Source organism: Rhinolophus hipposideros, assembly GCF_964194185.1.
Source record: "Rhinolophus hipposideros genome assembly, chromosome: 4".
NCBI classification, from domain to species: Eukaryota; Metazoa; Chordata; class Mammalia; order Chiroptera; family Rhinolophidae; genus Rhinolophus; species Rhinolophus hipposideros.
The window spans coordinates 38196914-38218833 of NC_138050.1; positions in this window are offsets into that span (position 1 = coordinate 38196914).

Sequence of the window (21920 nt, forward strand, 5' to 3'; positions counted from 1 at the left end):
CATGAGGGAGGGGCTACATTTTTAGCAAGTTCCTGAAAGAAGTCTGATGTTTTAGGATTTGGAAAGCGCTGTCTAAAATTCAGCACCATCTTGAATAAAAATTACACATCAAAAAATATTTATTTGTGAAATTTGTAGCATTCAGAATTTTCCAAACTATTTTTTAGGCAACAGGTTTGTTTTTGTTTTTGTTTTCCTTAATAGGATTGTGTGTGTGTGGGGAGGGATGGGCCCAATAAAGATTATTGAAATTCCAGTTAAAAATTAGAAAGAGTACTTTAAAAAATGAGTAGCTTCAAGATTTCCATAACACCAAAAGTTAAGAAAAATTTGGCTTACCCAGAGATCTTTCCTTCTGAAAAATGGATTCTTACTTAGCTCAAATTTATAAAACACTTTGGCCTAGAAAGAAGCAGGTTGTTAGCCCTTCTCTGTTTATCAACTTCCCCAAGAGCTGGCCTTAAAAGAAAACAAAAACAAAATAAAAAAAAACTATAGGTTGGTTAGCCCATTAATGTTACTTTTAGAAATCTGAGCACTTAAAAATAACGACTAACTGAATGATTGTGACACCAGTGTGTCTATTTGTCAAAAGTCACTTATGTTCTTGTGATTTATATACTATACTAATAAATTATTGTTCATTAAAAATAAACTAATGACTGCTTTTGCATAATTTTACTCCTTAATTTCTCTTCTTTCTGACTTATAGAAGACAAGATCTGTGTGTGCACCAACTTATTTTTTGGATTTTGTTCTCACTTGTTTAGTCCTGTGCAGAAGTCAAAGGAGTAATAGCTAGAGGGGCTGCAGAAATATTCACCAGCTTAATGTTACTTCTGGTAAGAAGAGATGGGTATAGACTTGCCATGCTTTCTGCTGCATTTGTCTTAAAAAATGGAATGCACTATGATTGTTTCAAAGGAACAGTTATGTACCACATCAAAGAACCTACCTAACTGTAAAACCAGCTATCATGTAAGGTTCCAGGCATCTCAATTGTCATAGCCTTTGTGAAGGACAATCTTGCTTCTGTGAGATTTTCTGTCGAGGTAGCAATCCTCTAACCTCATCTTCTTCTGTTATACCAGCTCATCCATCTTCCAGGAACTTGGAAGATGAATGAGTGACAGACTACCTTGCAATCATCTGTGATCATAAACTGAGCCTAAAATGCTTTGAACTATGGTCCTGGATGGACCTCTTTTTCAGATTCTTCTCTCCTTAGCAACAATAGCTTTAAAGATTAAAAAAACAGAACCGGTTGCTTTTCATGTACAAAAGGAAAGCCACTGACCCTGGCTCACTCACGAGACAACAGATTGCTGCTGATCTGTCTCCTCGTCCTTGACCTGCTACCTAAAGGAAGAAGTACATCTAACAGTTGGGTTACTGAGCAGGGTTCAGGGTTGAGGACAGCACTGTGGGTTTTGTGATGGGAGAACATAGTCCTCAACCAATGAGCTGCTCCTGATTGTCATACTTTTCTCCTGCTAAGGCCTTTGTTGTCTGGCATTCTTGGCTAGCCATGTGGCGATCATAGCGTAATTAACATTTCAAATTTATGTTGCCCCATATCTCTGTCAATTTATGCTTCCAGTTGGAGGAAGATAAGAGGCTCAGTCCTCTTATAGCCATGGACATAGCCAGCCTTTCGGAATCTAACATCAATTGCTATGAATAAGCTTAAAGTTTCTTACCCTTTTATTCCTGATACCTGTAAAGCAGTATGGGATTTTGCTTCAGCAACTATTCATACACTTATTTGTATGAAGACAGTGACCTCCTTTCGAACTCAGGTGTTTTGCACACCTGTTTAATAAGTTTCAGATGCTCAGAGAAGTATGATTCAATAGCTTTGAGGGAATTAAAAAGGACTCGAGTAAAAGTATATAATTAGCAATTATATCAGGAGATGTAAAAATACTCAAAAGGTTCTCAGCTGGCTTTGGATGTCCAGGTAGAAATCTGATTGGAACTATTTCCTTAGCACATTTGTGAAATGTGGATGTGTGTGTGTGACTTTATTGTTGTTTTTGTTTGTTTGGTTTTTTGCTTGTCACTGTGCTACAGGTTGGTTAGGCCCTGAATCAATCTGTTTAAAAGCAGATAGCAAGGAGAAGAGCAGCTTTCTGCTGCATTTTGGGGCCACCCTTTGGTTTTGAGGACCATGCCAGAGAGATCAAATGGTCCCTGGATTAGCAGACAACGAGAAAGCAAACCTGCCAAGAGCACAGGCCAGGGCTCGTCTCACAACAGCTTGGCAGTCCTGATGCAGAATTCTCTCCGTGTAGCCACTCCTTTCTGAGAAATGCAAATGCCATGCAAACCCTCAGCGTCAAGAAAAATTGCCAGCATTCACATTAAGAAAGAAGGGATGAATGCTCAAATTATAAATTCAAAAATTGCGCCTATTCTATGACTACATACAGCACTGAGTTAAATGGAATGGAATACCTGAGAAAATATTTAAGTCATACCGTAGATATTGCATGATTAAATGTAAAAAAGCATGAACCAAAGATTTCCATCTTTGTGGTCCAAGATTCCAAAATAGTTCTAAAATTTAATAAGGGGATTTTGAACCTCTAGCTGTACCAATCTTCCTTTGTCCCTTGATGGAATAAATAACGTCTCAAGTATATATGTACTACTCTTAGGCTGTTTCCCAAATCTGGGACTTTGGCTCAACCCACTGAGCTGACCTTGCTCTGCTCCACTGTGCCAATCTCCAGCAGGCCAGTGGGGCGTGTGCTCACCGTGTCACGATGGGGGCAGAGGAACTAGAAAGAGAACAGAAGAGTTCAAGGCACTTCTAGGCCCAGGCAGGCTAGCAACTGTCACATTGTCCCTTGCACTGAATTTTATTGGCCAAAGCAAGTCACTAGACCAGGTTAAATTCACACAACAAAATGGCTCCATCTCTTGATGTGAGTAGCTGCAAAGTCACATTACAAAGTAGGGAGCTATTGGAGCTATTATTGCAATTGATCTACTACAGTTATTAAAACCAAGTAGCTCACTTGATCATTCAGGATCTACAGGTACTTCCGGTTCAGTGAGAGTAGTGTGTTTTCTTGGTTGCATTTTATAAACAGCAATATGTTTGGTTGTATGGTATGGGTGAAAAGAAGACACAGTAAAACCTCTGACAAGAAGAACTTCTCTACAGTGAGACCCCTTCTGGGGCTTAGCCAGAAAGGCATGCCATGTAAGGATTTAGGGACCTTTCTTGGATTCAAACGCAAGAGGCCTTGGTTACTCAACAGTGTTGGCCATGGGAAAGAAAGAGGGAATGGAGGCCAACAGTTGTGCCACGCATGTGCCACATCTTTGCCACTTCTGCCTTAGGATATCTCTAACTGTCTGAAGTACTGTCTTCTGCCCACTCCTAAGGAAGGAGTAGCTATTTCCATGGGAAACAAAATTCCACAGTGGCATGAGCACAAGGTCTAATCTAGTTCTAAGATTAGAACACTACTAACAGAACAAAGATTTTTATGTGTATGTTCTGGTCATCGTCTGAAACACTCACACACAGTGATCATATTGTTCAAAGCAAATCTCAATACTCACAGTGCCAGCCATGGGGTGCTTTTTTAGAACCTTCTTTGTTTCAGATTTGCTGAGTTATTCAGACTGTTAAAAAGCTAAGTGCATATAAGAGCCCTAAATCTAGTCATCCATCTAGAATATTTCCTTTGAGGAAAGTTCCTTTTTTCATTCTTTCTCTCATCCCCTCCTCCCCTTTTTAATAAAAAGACTTCAAAGGGTAAATTGCTTTATTTTTTTCTCAAATGATATCCTGGAAAGAAGAGGCAGCCTTTTGAAATGCATGTCTCTCTGTGAATGCCAGGAAAAAAAAAATGCACAGTTGTTATCAGCTCCTGCCATCAAAATTCTTTAATTTAAAGAAGGATTCAACTGTCTGAAACTAGGTTGCATACTTTAGGGTTGAATATCTTATGGGTGGTATTGCTTGGTGATATAAAACAGCATTTAAGAACTAACATGAAACTTGAATGGGAAGTATGCAGACATTGAAGAGTAGAAGACACATTGAGTTGAGAGAGACGAGAGGGTGTGTGTGTGTATGTGTGTGTGTGTGTGTGTCTGTGTGTGTGTGTGTGTCTGTGTGTGTCGATGGTGGGTGGCTTAGAAGGGGAAGGACATGCCCGCATACAGCAATTCGGTGACTCCCATTTCAGACAGGTCAAAAGTCACTGCTGCCTCCTTTCATAGATTTTGCAATAGGTGTCTAGAAGTGGATGTGCCTTTAAGCATTCTCAACCAAGAGACTAACTTCTGGAAAAATATTAACTCCTTACACTCAGACCATCATGCAACTGTTCTGTCTAGCCACTGCTTTAAAAAGATCATGCTATCCTCCAGTACAGAATTTCTCAATCTCTACACTACTGATCTTTTGGACTGGATAACTCTTCATTGAGGGGAGCTGTGCATTGCAGGATATTTATCAGCGTCTCTACCCTCTCTTACATTAGTAGTGTTGCTCCCCTACCCACCGCAGCCATGACAAAATTGTCTCCAGACAATACTAAGTATTCTCTAGGAGACAAAATTGCTCCTGGTTGAGAACCACTACTCCAACACAAACTTGAACCACAAACTGCTGAGAAAAATATAATTGCCGAGAACACCAAATAGGTGATAGGAATCATTACTATCACATTTTTTTACCTGTTCAAGGAAGAAATAGTGCCTCCAATTTCTAACCGGAAACAAATAATTCCTTCCACTCAAATATTACTATAAGAATGATAACAAGCTCTATTAGAAGCGTGAACTCTACTTGCGCCTTTTGGTATGGAATAAATGAACACGGGTCGATCACAGCTGGCAGTTTTTAGGGACAAACACAATTATGTAAGAGTCAGGGTAGTAGTGGGGACCCACTCCACTCACTTGACCCCTGGGCCACCGTTCAATAGGTTCAATTTATGCATTGCCCTTACAATTATGGCTCAGAATGTTACCATGTGGAAGATTCACCTCTGGATACAGCATGAGAATTAAGCTCCTGCTTTCATCTTCACATAGGTGAGGCCATTCCTACTTTTGTGGCCCCATTGTGTTTGGCCCAGATGTCTACCTATCATCAGCATCTGTAGCAGTTGATGTGCTCCCGTTCTCCAGCCCAACTTTGAAAAACGTACTGTCCCTTTACTGAAGCATAATCTCTTCAAGACCTAGAGGTTGTCTTATTTTATGAGTACAATGCAAGTAGGCTGTTAATAAATAACTGATTAAGCCCTTGCAAACCATAGGTAAATTCGAATGTCCACAGAGTGTCTAGTATTTTATAATAAATCAACAAAGAACAAGTGCTTGTGAGGATGTGAAGAAAAGAGAACCCTTGTACCCTGTGGTGGGAATGTAAATTGGTGCAGTGACTATGGAAAACAGTATGGAGATTCCTCAAGACATTAAAAATAGAGCTGCTATACAATTCCATTTCTGGGTATTTATCTGAAGAAAACAAAGACATTAGTTTGAAAAGGTACATGCACCTCTATGTTCATTGCAGCATTATTTACAATAGCCTAGATATGGAAGCAACCTAGATGTCTATCAATAGGTGAATGGAAAAAGAAGATATATATAGATATGTAATGGAATATTATTCAGCAATAAAAAAAGAAATCTTTGCATTTTTGACAACATGGATAGACCTAGAGGGTATTATGCTAAGTGAAATAAGTCTAACAGAGAAAGACAAACACCATATGATTTCACTTATATGTGGAACCTAAAAAAACAAAACAAATGAACAAACAAAGCAGAAACAGACCCATAGCTATAGAGAACTAGCTGATAATTGCAAAAGGGGAGAGGGGATGGCAACAATTGTTTTTTATTAAAAAATTAAAAAAATAAAACAATGTCCTGAGGACCAATTTACAAAAACAGAACAAAACAAAACAAACAAGAAGGCAGTTTGTCAAATGGTTATTAGTAGTAAGGTAAAGCCGCTGCTATACAGGAAAAAAAAAATTCCTTCTACTTATTAATTCTTAGAATGTTGTCGTGGTGACTTGAAAACTTAAATAAATAAATTAATTTTTAAAAAGTTATTCCCAATGGTAAATGAATACTCTATAGCTGACACTGTCTAAAATATGCTGTAAGTTATAAACTCAGATAACTTATTCAGTATATCTTTTATAAATATATACAAATAAATAAAGCAAATAAAATTGCTTATAATATGTATCTATGTGCAAACTTAAAATAATTACATAAAATACATATATATTTGTGATGTATGTTCCTACATATATACTGGGAATGTATTTCATAGCTTGTGTGGATAATTTGTGTTTGAGCACTACTAATTTGTTTGCTCCAATCAATGTGTTTTGAAATGATATACCTATGAGTAATACAAAGACAATGCAATGAATAACTATCTTTTTATGCACGAAAAGACATTTTTAGAGCATCAAATAAATGTTGTTTGTAAAAAATACGTATTTTACTCACATCTTGCATTTACTGACATCTCCAATAAATGCAGTGAAATAAAGTACTAGACTCCTGGGAAATCCTTGTCACTTTGTTAGAAATCTCAGAAGACAAGGAGCTGGTAAAGCGTAAACATGACAGCTAATTTCAACATCTACTGTCAACTACTACGCTTGTTTCATTAATAGGAGAAGCTGAACTGGGAATCCGAAAGACTGTGACTGAATTAATAAGCCCGGCTTCCTTTTGTGATGATTGTTCGTTCAGGGCATGCAAATCATGGGCTGCCTGTTCCGCCTCAGATAGGGAATGTCAGAATAACAGTGATAATCAGACCTGCGATAAGGAATGGCCTATGCACTTTCAAGTTGTACAGCAAGCTCTTTGGTATATGTTTGAACCTGATTACTGCTCTTAGGTGTTTAATTATGTACATGGTCAGATGACTCTTTCAACTCAGGGACCCTTTCAGCCTCTCCAGGGGAGCCACCTGTTCCCTCACCTTTGCCCTTCCATTCCTTACCACCACCCAAGAGATGGGGAAAATGATCAATTCACCTCTAAAAGTAAATCATGTTTTAGGAATGTTTCTTTTGGAAAATGGATTTATAATACGATGGCAGGAAAGCTCACTTTGGTATTTGACTGGTAAGTAGGGGCCTGCACTGAATCATGGGAGCTTTGTAGTCCAGGTAGATGGTGAGTGGATCACAGAACAAGCAAGCTTCCTGCCCCACAGTGTGAAATTGAAACACAAACAACTGCAGTTATGCACAGAAAGCTGAGGTCCAGGGAAAAGTGATCAAAGTACCCACAGGCACAGTCGTGACTAAAACAGGTGGACTCGGATCCTAGGACTTCTTTACTCAGAGGGATACACGTAAATGAAAGGGACAGTGAGGTTGAATGCGAAGAGGCAGTTTACACTAAGCTGAGTGATTGGATTCTGGCATGTTTTTATTGTTATCAGATAAATTATGTCACCTGTTTGGTCTCTTTGGGTGTCCAGACATACGTGTGACATCACATGGAAAATAATAGTGCTATCACCATCATATTCATTAACAGGTCTTGACTCGAATGCCTGAAACAATTATAATTAAGCTTTTCCTGGGGAAAAATTTCAATACTGTGTTCAGTTTTCTGTGTTCTGTCTGCCAAAGCTGAGTCCGCAGCCGCATTATGTAGTACAAATCAATTCACAACACCTCCAGCATCCGTTTTCATGGGGGAAGAAAGCAATTAAGATTTAGAGCAGGTGCTGCTTTGACTATTAATTATAAACCCTGTAGAACACATTGAAATGTACAGTATCATTCTGAGAAACATCTCATTTGAAATTGGAAAATGTTTCCTTGCTTTTTAGGGGACAGTCTTAGGTATGTTCAAGCTATAAATACCTTAATACATGCAATACAAATGTGAGGATTTCTGAAACTAAAGTTGTGAAGGACACGCTTCTATTAAATGAATCTAGGAATCAATAGAAGGCTGTGAACTATTCTGATCCAGCAAATGAATTTTTTTTTATATATTTGAAATAAAATAAAATAAAAGCAGCCCAACCAAGTACAGAGAGAAGAGGCCTATTGTTCCTGGTGGGTGTGGCTCTGGGATGTTCCCAGGTCACAGGGGATGCAGGAAACAACAGAATGAGAAGTTGCTATACCACAATATAGCAGGGCGGGCTGCTTTCCTTTAGTCTAACATACGAGCAGTGAACTTGGGCACTTCAGCCCCACGCAGCAGCTCAGGGCCAGGGGAACGTGGAATGCCCAGGCCCAGAATACCAGTTATTGATTAGTACAGCTCTGTGAGAGCACACACCGCCTCTCCTTTAAGGCACTGAAGAGAAGCTTTGTTTAAAAGGCATAATATTAACCAATAGGCAAGAGAGAGTCTCAAATTCAAATGTGAATCCACACCAGAATTACCTAACATGTTAGGTAAATAAACAACCTGCGATAGACACCAAAACTTAAAAACAAAAGAACTAAAATTAAAAAAGAAAAAAGAAAGGATTTACTACAGGGAAATGATGGAAGCATTTAAAAAATAGTTATAAATAATATCTTTAGAGGGAACAAGGGGATCACACATCCCTAAAACAAAAACCTGATTATATGAATCATAATCAGAGAAACTGAATGTAAAAGTCATGATTATTTAAATAACAATTTTAATAGATAGATTAATAGTAAAAGAGACAAAGCTTAAAAGCAACACACTGGGCAATGGACCTAAGGAATTGTCTGGGAAGACAGTTCAAAGGGGCAAAAAGATGGAAAATGGGAAAATGAAATTAAAAATCTACGACAACATTTCCAAAAATTGTAACATCTATCTTAAGGAAGAGAATGGAAAGAATAAAGAGGAAGAAAATAATCTAAAAAACAATACAGGAGTATTTTCCTGAGTGAAAATATAACACCAATTGGTTAAATTTTATTTCTACTCTCAGAAATTTTTATCAGCAATTATCATAAAACAAGTGAATTACACTTGCCTGCTAAATACTCTCAGACTGGGTAAAAAACAAAAACAAGATAATTCAATCATATGCTGCTTACAAGGGATACAAACATGACACAGAAAGAAATCTTTGAAAAAAAAATCTTTGAAAAAGATTTACAATACAGATGGTAACAAAAAACCTCAGGCGTGACAACATTATATCAGACAAAATAAAATTCAAAGAAAACAAAAGGCATCAAAAGAAACAAAGAGGGTATATTTCATATTCTGAAGAGGTGCAATTATTCAGGAAATTATAATATGAACCCTAATGTAACCAACAAATTCCCTGCACTATATAAAGTAAGAACTGGTTTAGATACACAGAAAAGTTAAATTCACAACACTAAAAGGAGATTTTAAAATATTTCCCACTAAAATGGACAAATAGGTATAGATACACTGGATTTAAATGACACAATTAATAAATAATCTAGTATGCATATATTACTGGTTAAAAAATAGTTACACAAAAACCAAAATTATGTGTGTGTAGATATATAACATACACACATCTTTTTAAGCATACATGGAAGATTCCTAAAACTTCCCACGTATTATCACAAAGCAAATGAACAAATTCTGAAATTTCTGATCAAACGAAAATTAGGCCACACTCACTGAACATAATGCAATAAAATCAACATCAAAGAAATAAAAACAAAAAACCATCTAAAAACAATTCAACTGGAATTTAAAAGTCTAAATCCTTTCAAATTAAAGGAAAAATTAAAATAGAAATTATAAGCTATTTTAAAATGAACTATAATAAGGAAAACATATCAAACCTGAAGCATATAGGCAATGCTCAGAGGAAAATATATAGACCTCAATGCGCTTAGTAGAAGACAAGACAGATTTCTTAATTTATAAGAGCCTGAAACCCAATTCAGCTTGGTTTAAGGAAATGGAACAACATATTGGTTTATATAATTAAGGAGTCCAGGGTAGACTTCAGACATGGCAGGATCCAGGTGCTCAAAAAATATCATTTATTACTGTCTCTGCTGTGTTGCCTTTATTCTCAGGTAGACTCTTCCCATGTGACTGCAAACTAATGGTCGCCTGGAGTGCCTGGCACATACACTCTCAGTTCTGCAACTCAGAGAGGAAGAGAGCCTTATTGCCAAGAGGAGAGAGTGCTTGGACTAACTCCAGTGTGACCACTTTGAATGAGGAGTGGGTCTGCTCCACTCAAAACAAAAATATTAAGGGATGGGTAGAAAACAATAAAAGTCTAATTTAATAAGAAAGTTTGAAAATAAAATAACCTTGTACTCAAAGAATGAAAAAGATAAAGTAAACCCTGATAAGTGAAAAAAAAAAATCAACTCATTAAGCAATGTTATGAAACATGAAAAAGTAATAGGATCGATGAACAAAACCAAAACTTAGTACTTTACAGAATAAAAAAAATCTTTTGGCAAGTTTCATCAAGAACAAGTGTAAAAAGATGTAAGAGAGATCCAAGATGGCAGAGTAAGTACTGTGCCAGCGTCCTTCCTAAAACACATTAAAACTACAACTAAATTAAAGAACAATCAACCTGGAGAAACATGTTAAGTCTGGCTAAGTTTTATAACTAAGGATATAAAGAAGAAGCCTCAATGAGACTGGTAGGAGGAGAGGAGATGCAAAACAAGCCGGCCTCAAACCTCCATGTGGTGGCCGAGAACCAGAGGGATATCTCTGCCATAGATGTTCCCCCTTGAGGAGCAAGAGACCCCAGTCCCACACCAGCTTCCCCAGCCCAGAGGACTGGTTCTGGGAAGAGGAGACCCCACAACATCTGGCTGTGAAATACAGTAGGGATCCATCTATCTGGGTGGGACGGAAGACTGCGGGAAATCCAGACACCCTTTTACATGGCCCACGCACAGACTCTGTCATTGACACACACTCACCTTGGGCTCCAGTAGAGAGACAGTAACTTTGGGGAGGCGTGCATCTGAGGCATACAGAGGGCAGACTGAGATGTGTGGCTCGGAGCAAGGGCTGGAGGACCGTCTCCATTTTCCCTGTGTGAGGTCCTCCTTTCATGCAGCTGGCAGGTGGACGCCATCTTTCTTGTGTTGAGCCCTCCCCCACAGGCCAAATCTGAATCTGATTGACCTGGTGAGCTCTGCTGCTCTACGCTGCTGATTCTCTGAGACATCACCCCAGCCAACTCTCCCAACACCAGAGGACTTTCTCTGAGGGCAGCCAGCCTCACCTGTATTGTACTCTTACTCGAAAAACCCCTCAGGACCCAGGTAGGTGGCAGCCAGCCTCAGTGTGCTCTGAGAACTTTGCTGAATAGCTCCAGGCTAAGCACTGCCACCAAACTAGAGTCTATATTAACCTGGTGACCACAACTCCTCCCATTCTAGTGACTCCCTGAAACCCTGCTTCACCCAACTCTTATACTGCAGAAGCCTTAATCAGAGGCTGAACCTTAAGGGAGCCAGCAGGTGGCAGCAGGTTTTGAGGTGTCCTGGCTTTTTGTGGAGCTACCCTAGACCCGGTTGTGGGGACAAAGCCCCCAAAAAACAGTTTTCAGGCTCTAGGCCTCACATAGAAAGGTGCTGGCTCAGGTAGTAAATGGCCATCAACTGTGATCAGATGGCCATCAGCTGTGGCTAGTTAGCCGTCAGCTGTAACCCGTAAGCCATTGGCCACTAATATAACGGCTGTGGCTACACTAGCAGAAAAAAATGGGGGCTAGCAAGAGCGGATTGCAGAGAGGCGGATGCCGCCGGTGAGACTCCCCTACTTATGGCTCTGTGGGTCTTCCTTTTTGGCCTCACCATGTCCTGCGTTCTTATGTGGGGAGTGGGAGAAGAGACCCCACCTGATACCCCGCAGGCCGCCCCGCACGACACCGGTACTTGTAGCAGACAACCTCAGTTTGCAGCGTGGCCTCTTCCATGCACCTCCAGGGTTAGCACAAGCAGCAAACAAGTGTCAATTGCTTTGTAGCTCTTACTAGGTAGTCCCTGGCCAGTCACAGGCAGTGGGTGACCTGGGCCTGCACCAGAGCCCCTCACAAGAGGCCCCAGAACCAACATATTTGGACATTGGCTTCAGACCACAGCAAAGCCCCACCCATTAGCTCCCCAAGTGGCACCTCCAAGGGTGGTCTCAACAGGCATCAGAGCCTGCTGGAGTAAATCCCATTCAGTGGGGTAAGTCCCCAACACAGCAGCCTGTAAGCTGTGGATGTGGCCAAACTCCACAGCCAATCAGCTTGAGGGTCAATCCCACCTACTGACATGCCAATAGCAATCAAGGCTCAATTATAACAGGAGGGCACACACAACCCTCACATATATACAGTGGTATATTGCTCAGCCATGGAAGGTAATGGGTTCTTGCCATCTGCGGAGTCATGGATGAAACTGGAGGGTATCGTGCTGAATGAACTATGTAAGACAGAGAAAGACAGATGCAATGTGATTTTGCTTATATGTGGAATCTAAAGAACAAAATAAACAAAACAGAAACAAACTCTTAGATATAGAGAACATATTGATGGGTGCCAGATGGAAGGGGGGTTGTGGGTGAATGAAAAAGGAGAAGGAATTAAAAAGTACAAATTGATTGTTACACAGTAATCATCGGGATGTAGGGTTTAGAATAATGAATATAGTTGATAATATTGTAATAATTATGTATAGTGTCAGATGAGCATAGTGTTGGGGTGATAAATTGGAGAAGGTCGGGGGACAGGGTGAAATAGGTGAAGGGATTAAGAAGTACAAACTAATAGTTACAAAATAGTCATGGGGATATAAAGTAAAGCACAGGGAATATAGTCAATAATATGGTAATAACTACATATAGTGCCCGGTGAGTACTAAAGTAATCAGGAGGATCACTTCTTAAATTATATAAATGTCTAACCACTACGCTGTACACCTGAAATTATATAAAATAATATTGAATGTCAATTGTAACTGAAAAATTTAAAAAGGGGACAAAAAGTGAAAGGGAATAAGAGGTCCAAATTTCCAGGTATTAAACAAATAAGTCATGGAGAGGTAATGTACAGCGTGGGGAATATAGTCAATAATATTGTGATAACATGGTACGGTGTCAGATGGTTGTTGGGCTTATCATGGTGATCATTTCTTTAGGTATATAAATGTGGAATAACTATGGTATGTACCTGAAACTAACATAATGTTGTATGTTAGCTATATTTTCATAAAAATCAAAATAAATAAAAAATAAAATAAAACTAAACATACAACTACCCACACACACAAAAAAGAACAAGCATAAAAACCCATACAGGAGCAAAATTAGCATGGAGAAAGAACAGAACACAAGAAGTGGATTTCTAAAACAATAAAAGAATATTTTTGTGACTTTAAAATAGAAAATACAAGTGAAAGAAATGATTTTCTGTGAAGATAAAAAAAATTGGTCAAAATTTAGTCTTCTTCTAAAATCTGATATGAAAACACACACGCACACACACATGCACAAACCTGAAAAAAAGTAGTCAAAGAATATATTCCTAATAAGTGCCACTGTTTGGAATTTGGACATGTACATTCTACCAAACTTTTAAAAATAGATATCTCCAATATTGTATAAACTGTTCCAGAGATTAGAAAAGTATAAGGTCCCTCCAAATTTATTTTATGATTTTGGCATAACTCTTTGGCAAAATTAGATAAAGATAGCATGAGAAAACTATATGAAAAATCTCACATATGAACCGAGGTGCAAAAATCCTAAATAAAATATCTACAAATTGACTCCTGCAACTAATAAGACCATTCAGCAAGACATATAGATTCAAAATTTACATATAAATGCAGACAACATTATATTCACTGGTAATAGCCAATTAAAAATTTCCCTGAAGTACTCCTATTTTCCATAGGAACTTAAGAATATAAAATGCTTAAGAATATCCTAATAAGAAATAGGCAAGACTCAAATGGAAAACTCTGTAACATTTCCAAAAGGGCATGTACTGATAACGGAATAAACAGATAGTCTGAGTTCCTGTACAAGAAGAGGAAGTTCCATCATCTCCCACCTTTAACCTCTGTGCTTCTAAAACTAGCTACCTGCAGATGAGGAAGTTACCTCCTCACTAGAAAGGGATGGTCCTCCATCTAGATAATTTAAGGACAAGGGTCCTGTCTGCTTCCTGGGGGCTCTGCAGTAAGACCGATGGGACGGTTCTTCTGGCTGTTTCTCTCATTAAATAGATTATTACAACTTCTCTATATTAAGTTGCTTCCTCCTCCCCCCAGAAATTAAAGTCTCCCCAAGACATTTTTCCTTTCCTCAAGTCAGATCTTATGTGACAAAATTTCCATTTTTATATTTTCTGCCTTCCAGAATTTGTATGCCCATTTTGGGACAAGGGAATACTTCGGAAACTGCTTTCAGGAACAAAATGATTCTCCATTCTGCTTCCTGTCACTCTTCCACCCTTCAGCTTTTAATATCATTGAAAGGTAGAGTTGGAAGAAAGACAGAGGTCCCTTAGTTATCCTGTGGAGCTCTATTTGAAGCAGTCAAGACCTCTTCTGGGCCTTTCAGTCACTGTCAAGAGCTGCTGGGCACACTCGGTGGATGAGACCACCCAGCTACAAAGGCAACAAGCATCAGTCATCCTCATGATCTTAAGTCCCATTTGCTACTCTTCAGGTCCCAAACCCAAGGCCAGCACTGGCCTGATCAGTGAAAAGGACGCAGTCTAGAGATGGAAGAAAAGGAGACATGGTCTGTTTGCATTTAGATAAGAATTCCTCAGAAACCCCTAAATGGGCTGGGGGTTATTCTTTGTGGAGATTATAATCCACGGGGAAAGAAGTTTGTTTATGATAGTCACTAATAGGCAGTATAATAGTAACTATGAATCTGCCCTTCTTTTCTCTTTTCTCCCCTACTAGCCTACTCCCGTTCCTCAAAATTTTCAGTTACTCATGTTTCTTACCTGCTTCGCCACTTTCTTTCCCTGCCAGACTCAAACCCACACTGCTTTTCCCTTTTCTTTTTTTCTTTTACTTTTTTTTTTTTAAGTTGTACTCTTCCCACCCCCCCTTTTTTTCCTCCGCATCTTGGTCTAACTCAATTCACAGCTCCTCGAATTGTAGCCAATGAAGATGTTGTCTTTGGATCATCTATTCTTCTTTCATCTTCGCTAACCCTTCTCTCCAGACCCCTGCTCTACTTCAGGCTTAGCATTTTCGGGGGCCAAAGAGCCAGCACAGGGAGTGCGCTGGAGGGGAGGCATAAGATTGCAAACTCAAGTACCCACAGGGTCCAGACAGGTGATTGGAGTTTGTGAATGGGCCAGATGGCAAACTGGCAAGTGCATTCCCAGCGAAGGGGAACAGCTGCTACTCAGCTTCCCTGTTTGCTACCAGGTGGGAGTATGGGTCTTGACTGCCAGAGCTCTCAGTTTGTAAGAAGCAGAAATATCTTCGTTATCAGAAATATCTCAGGCTGCTCAAACACTCTACAATTCTTCAGATAGACCTAGAAACCTGCAGGAGGTAACCACTGTGTAGCTCAAACTTATAGATTGTTGAAGATTGTTATCTCCCACCTGGGGAAAGGTACTCAAACAAAGCAGAAAGCAGAGTAGATTCTAACAGGAGAGCCAGCCCGCCCTCCCTTTTCTAAGGATGAACACTGCTGAACTGCTGCATCTATCGTATTTCCCCGAAAATAAGACCTAACCGGAAAATAAGCCCTAGCATGATTTTTCAGGATGACATCCCCTGAACATAAGCCCTAATGCGTCTTTTGGAGCAAACCTTAATATAAGACCCCGTCTTATTTTCGGGGAAACATGGTATCATGCAGTTACGATGTGTTGGGCCCTGAGTTCAGCCCTTTACATGTGTTATCCCATGGAATTCTCAGAATTACCATGAAAGTAGAATTGCAAGATACAGTAAATAAAAACACGGGACATCATTACATTTTGGTTTTTGCATGGGACACACTTATACTGAAAATGTACTTGTTTTTCTGAAATTCAAGTTTAACTGGGCCTCCTGTATTTTATCTGGTGACCCTACATGAGAGTTAAGTACTGTTTTAACCTCATTTTACAAGAGGCTGGTTACTTGTGAGTTGCTCAAAATCACCCAGTTTGTTAATAATGGAGTCAGAAGTCAGGATTCAAACCCAGATCTGCTCATTACCTAAGCCCACACTTAATCTCCAAACTAGTATTTCTCACACTTTGGTTCATCAAAATTATGGGCCAAGGGGTTAGAGAGTAATCCCCAAATTAAAATTTTTTAATTGATGAAAATCTTAAACATGGCAGTCAGTTGGCTCCGTGGTTAGAGCGCAGTGCTCAGAACACCAAGGTTGCTGGTTTGATTCTCACATGGGCCAGTGAACTGCGCCCTCCACAACTAGATTAAAAACGACTTGACATGGAGCTGATGGGCCCTGGAAAAAACACACTGCTCCACAATATTCCCCAATTTAAAAAAAATCTTAAACACTTGCTTACTAGTAGTTGTACAGATAAAAAGTTGGATCCTGATTTGAATAAACCAATGATAATCAAACATTTATGAGGCATTCTGGAAAATTTGAACATAGACTAGATATTTAATTACACTGAGAAATTAAACCTTAAAAATAATATATAGGAGGTAAATGAAGGGTAGAGAAAAGATTGACCATGAATTGATGATTGTTGAAGCTCGGTGATGAGTGTACTATGGGCTGCTTATACCACCTCTATCTCTATATTTTTGTGTATATTTGAAATTTTCCATAATATAAAGTAAAAGAAAATACCTTTTTTGCAGTCATAATTGCAACCAAAAGATATTTTTATGAAATGGATTAGTTTCTTAAGTCAGCATTTATCAACAAAGGTCCAAGTATTCTTTGGGATTCTAGAAAATTGTATTTTCTTTGAAATAGGTGCATATAATTTTCAAATTTGAGAAATGCCAATGATGTTTTATTGCTAAATATGTACAAATATAACACAAATACTCCTTGAATTTTAGAGATATTGGGAATTTATTTTTTGAAGTTAGAAAAGATAAGGGCCTTTTTTTAGAATTTTCACTTCTGTGAGTGGGTGCCAAATTTCTAGCCCATGTAACCAGATAGCTGTACATACCCCTGACATACGATGGAGGAAATTCCAAGACTGCTCTCAGTTTTATAGAATATATTTATCCTGGAAGTATCCACTGAACTAGAATGGCAGAACTGGGAAATCTCGTTACCCCAAGATGTTGGGCCAAACGATGATGACTGCAATGGGCTCTGATTTGTGTGTGACCTCAGAGGAGGCCAGTACTACAGAGCTTTCTGATAAGAACATGTTCTGCCCCTTGAATAGCCAGCATTGTCACTGGCTGCCTTCCAAGCACATGCCTAGTCATCATGCGTGTACATGTTCCAGCCTTCAAAGGTGTGAATGCTTTTGTTACTCCAAGAGCTTCCCATAACTGGGCATAATTAATCATCATGGGGAGAGGAAGAAGGAAGAAAACAGCCAGAAGAATTACACAGAATGTGAAACTTGGACATTGAGTGTGGTAAGTAGCAGCCAGGTGTAAGAAATTTGCTTCAGGTGGCACTTGGTAGCACTTAGGCTCTAGCTACAAATGCTTCCCTGTATCTAGAGCCCTGAGATAGTGATCTCCCTATTGGCAGGTGGCTGAGCTTGCCTGGGTGTCTAGAGACTCAGAGCTGGCCATCTTCATTCAAAGCAGTCTTGTTTGGGTTCCAAATCCTCCAGGTGATATCAGTGTACCACATAAACGAGTAACATGATCTGAAAAACATACTATAGAATTTTAATTTACATTTGCACAAAAATAGCCAACCAGACCCAAGATGCCCTTGTCATTCACTACTCCTTAGCTTAAACTCCACATGGGAAGAGGCTTGATGCCAAGACTGCAAACCAACATGGCTTCCCAGGTGATTAGTTACCATGCTGAGTTTATGTCACCTAAGTACATCGTCATGTTGAGATGACCATTATATGTGTTACCTGCAAGACACATCATTATGTTTTACCACAGAGATTTCCCCAGTAGATTCACTGTAAATATGATGAATTCACTGTCCAAGCTACATCTCACAACACAGGTAGGACCCCATCAGAGAGACTGGGGAAATAATTTTGTATGTTTAAGTACTTTAAAAGATTTAGTGGGGGAAGTGTGTAGTCTCGTTAAACATCATTTTTTAAAATTTCAGTCTTTGCATTGGAGAACTTAGTTTCTCTTCCCCCACCCCCACCCCCCGTTAAACATATAAATAATTTTTAGAAGCCTAATAGACTGGTTAGGAAGAAAAACATTTCATTGCACAAGCAGATGATTAATCTGCAAATACAGGGAGGTGAAATACCTGGTAGGAGAAAAAAAAATGGTCTCAGCTGACTAGGGAAAGGAAGTTGGGCATGTGTCAGGTAATGTGTGTGATCCTATGTCTATAGTATGCCTCTTCTCAGGGTTTATTTTTATTTTTCAACACAAGGGACTACCAATGCTGAGTATGACAATAGACTTGGGTAGCAAGGAGTAGGACTTTGGAGGAGGGAGCTGTCGGGGGTGTAGGGGGGTGAGGGATGGAGGTTGCTGCCTGTCAAAGATTCAAGATCATGAGATTAGCAAATTTCCCAAAGGGATCTGCAGCACAGTCAGGTCAGCTTGATTGCTTTGCCAGGGCCAGTTTCTCAGCCAGGATTGCATTTGTATATGGGCCAAAGGCCCTAGGCATTCATTCTGCAGCAATACAAGGAGGCAGACAGGGAAGGAAGTGCAAATGGGCAGGCCAAGGAGACCCCAACCAAGCATGGGGAGAGATGCATGGAATAAATGAGTAAATGATCTGGGGGAAAGCATTTTTAAAATGTGTATTTCTCAGAGTAAACAGAATAGAAATAAGTCAGAGGAAAGGAGACGAAATGCAGTATTCGTCTAGAGAAACCGCCATTTTGTTTTCAAAATAAATCACTACTTTATGACTAGGTTTTAGAATCTTCTCGTTATTTCACTTCCTTTGCTTTGTTTGCTGAGTTTTTGTGTACTGTAATCTCCTCTTGGTCTCTGTAGATGATGATTTTTGTGCCCCTACACCTCATATAAAACCGTTTGTATCTTCCTACAGTTTCCAGTGTGTGCAAATCGAACGTCTCCAGAGATGTTCTCACATGTTTTTATAAAAATCTATTTCTATAAAAACTAAGACCCGAAAGTTGCTGATTTATAATACAACCGGGAAGAGTGATTTTTTTAAAAAAATTATAATTTCTGAAACATTTAATTTTTCCTTTCACTCTACTCCTTCCACAACACCCCTATTGCCCAATAAATATTTAGATATGGAAATGTGCCTTCACAGATGCCCTAGTCACATGTACTTATAAATATGCATCTGTTAGCTTAAGGATTTTGTTGGGGACAAAGCATCTGTCTTGTGGGGGAAGAAAAACATTCTCCGAATGATTTCCCAAAAGGAGCCAAAATGATGATGAACTTTTTGTCATCTGATCTGCCCAGGATATGTGCTTGAGGAGCTAACTTTAGTCTTGGCATTTGAGTAAGACCATGAGGCTTGGTGGTGGGAGCCAGAGGAGGTCACTCTAACAAAGAAGGAAGGAGAAGGTCAAGTTCAGGAAGAGAGCAGCACTGACTACACAATGCCAGCATGAGGAGCTTCATACATACCAGACCATCAGCTCTAATGTGTCTTTTGGAGCAAAAATTAATATAAGACCTGGTAATAATTATATTATATCATATTATATTATATTATATTATATTATATTATATTATATTATATTATATTATGCCTGGTATTCATTACATTATATTATATTATACCTGGTATTCATTATTATATTATATTATATTATATTATATTATATTATATTATATTATACCCGGTCTTATATTATATTAAAATAAAGACCAGGTCTTGTATTAATTTTTTCTCCAAAAGATGCATTAGAACTGATGGTCTGGCTAGGTCTTATTTTCGGGGAAACATGGTATTTGGTAACTTCTTGGAGACATTCTGCTCCGAGAGCTTCTAAGGCACCACCACAGCCGCAGTATCTCTGTATGAACATGGTTTCCTTACACATGTATCCCTCTTGATATTGTTAGATCCTTCACAGAGACAGTCAACATCAGAGTGCAGGCATAGGTGGTAAAAGCCCCATGTGCCACCACTTTCATAATCTAAAGATTTAAGTTAGATGAACACAAGCCTTCTTCTGCCATGAATCAAGCAGATCATTAAGTCAAAATTAGTTAAGATGTTAGAAATTCAACTAAGTCAATGAGCAATTCCCCCATGGTCCTTACCAAAACACTTTTTATCAGTAATATACAAATGTTATTTTTAAAAAGGAAGAAAAATAAAAATTGTGTGAAAACTATCTTTGCTTTGGTAAGAGATTGTGCTGTTTTTGTCTTTTTAAATGTTGAAAGTAGCCCAAGAATTGACTTTTCCCAGGGTACGGAAACATTTACATTAGATTCTGTTGTGAATAGAATTCAAATACCCTGAAACTATGGTCTAGGCCCACGATCCTTAGATGGGGGAGTGCATTGGAACAGCCTGCAGCACAGCTTTACAATAACGCAGTCCCATGTTCCACTGCAGCCTTAGAATCAGAATCTCTACCTCTGACTGGCCTCAGTCAGTGGTCTCCAGAGTGGGCTACAGGGCAGTGGGGATGAACAAGAGAATCCACGTCAGGGAGAGAGAACTTCAAACTTCTATTTTTGTATATTGCATCCTATCTTTTAAAATAATATTTATTATATGTGTTCAAAATGTATATAACATGCTTACATATATGTAGACATATATTAGTTTGAAATATATGTAATACCATCTATTTTACAGATTTAAAATATATATTAGCATATATTATTTACAAATAAATGATATTCATATTTTGGGGTTCATGCTTAAAAAACGTCAAGCATGACAGGGGTGCATGACTGAAATTTCGAAAACCAGGGACTAGATTGCTGGGATAGCCCCTCCACGGTCTGTCTCTGTCTGGCCTGTATCTCATTCTTATACCCTCCACTTGTCATCTGACTATGTCACGTGCTTCAGTGGCTTCCTAGTTTTCTCAGTAAAGTCACATCTCATCCACCCATGTTAGGTCCACAGGATCTGGTTTCCTCCCTTCAACATCTGTTCTCTCCATCATCTTCACTCTATTCCATAGTCCAGCCATCTGGGACTAATCCCACTCCCCAGACACCTATTTCTCCTCCTGGGATGTTCTCTTCTTCCCAGCCTTACTTGGTTAACGTCTATTCAACATTTAAAATTCAGTTTAGATGTTATTGCCTTGGACCCCAAAGACTGAAGTAGGTGTCCTGCCTGCGTGGATTCATAGCCACCAGTACTTCCCACTGCAAGTAACTATCACAATTGTTGTAAATAGTATAGTAAATGGTAACTCTGCTTATCCTACTATACTGTAAACTCTTGGCAGGCAGTTTATCTGGCTTATCATTGTATTCCAATGCCTAGTATATAATAGACAGGCCAAATGTTAATACAAGTGGAAACTACTGTTATTTTTCTAAGCAATAAAAGCTGGTCCTCTTTTAATGTATCATCCCCTCCTCCTCACCTTTTATGGTTTCATAAGAAAAAGGGAATTCCGAGTTTCCATATTTCCAAATGTACAGGCCCAGGAGATCAAATTGTCTACTTGAGATGTAAAATAAAGGTTGTGTGAATGAATCTCTCATCTGGCCATCAAATTTTATCGAAGGACATTTTGAACATTGGGAAGAATACAAGAAAGGAAAAGGAGCCATGGAGGGACAATTTTCATCTACTTGGAAGTGAATATTAAAACATGTTCTCTCTCCAACCTCAAATACGAAATAGAAGTTATTGCTTTGTAACATGGTATTGTATACTATTTACCACAC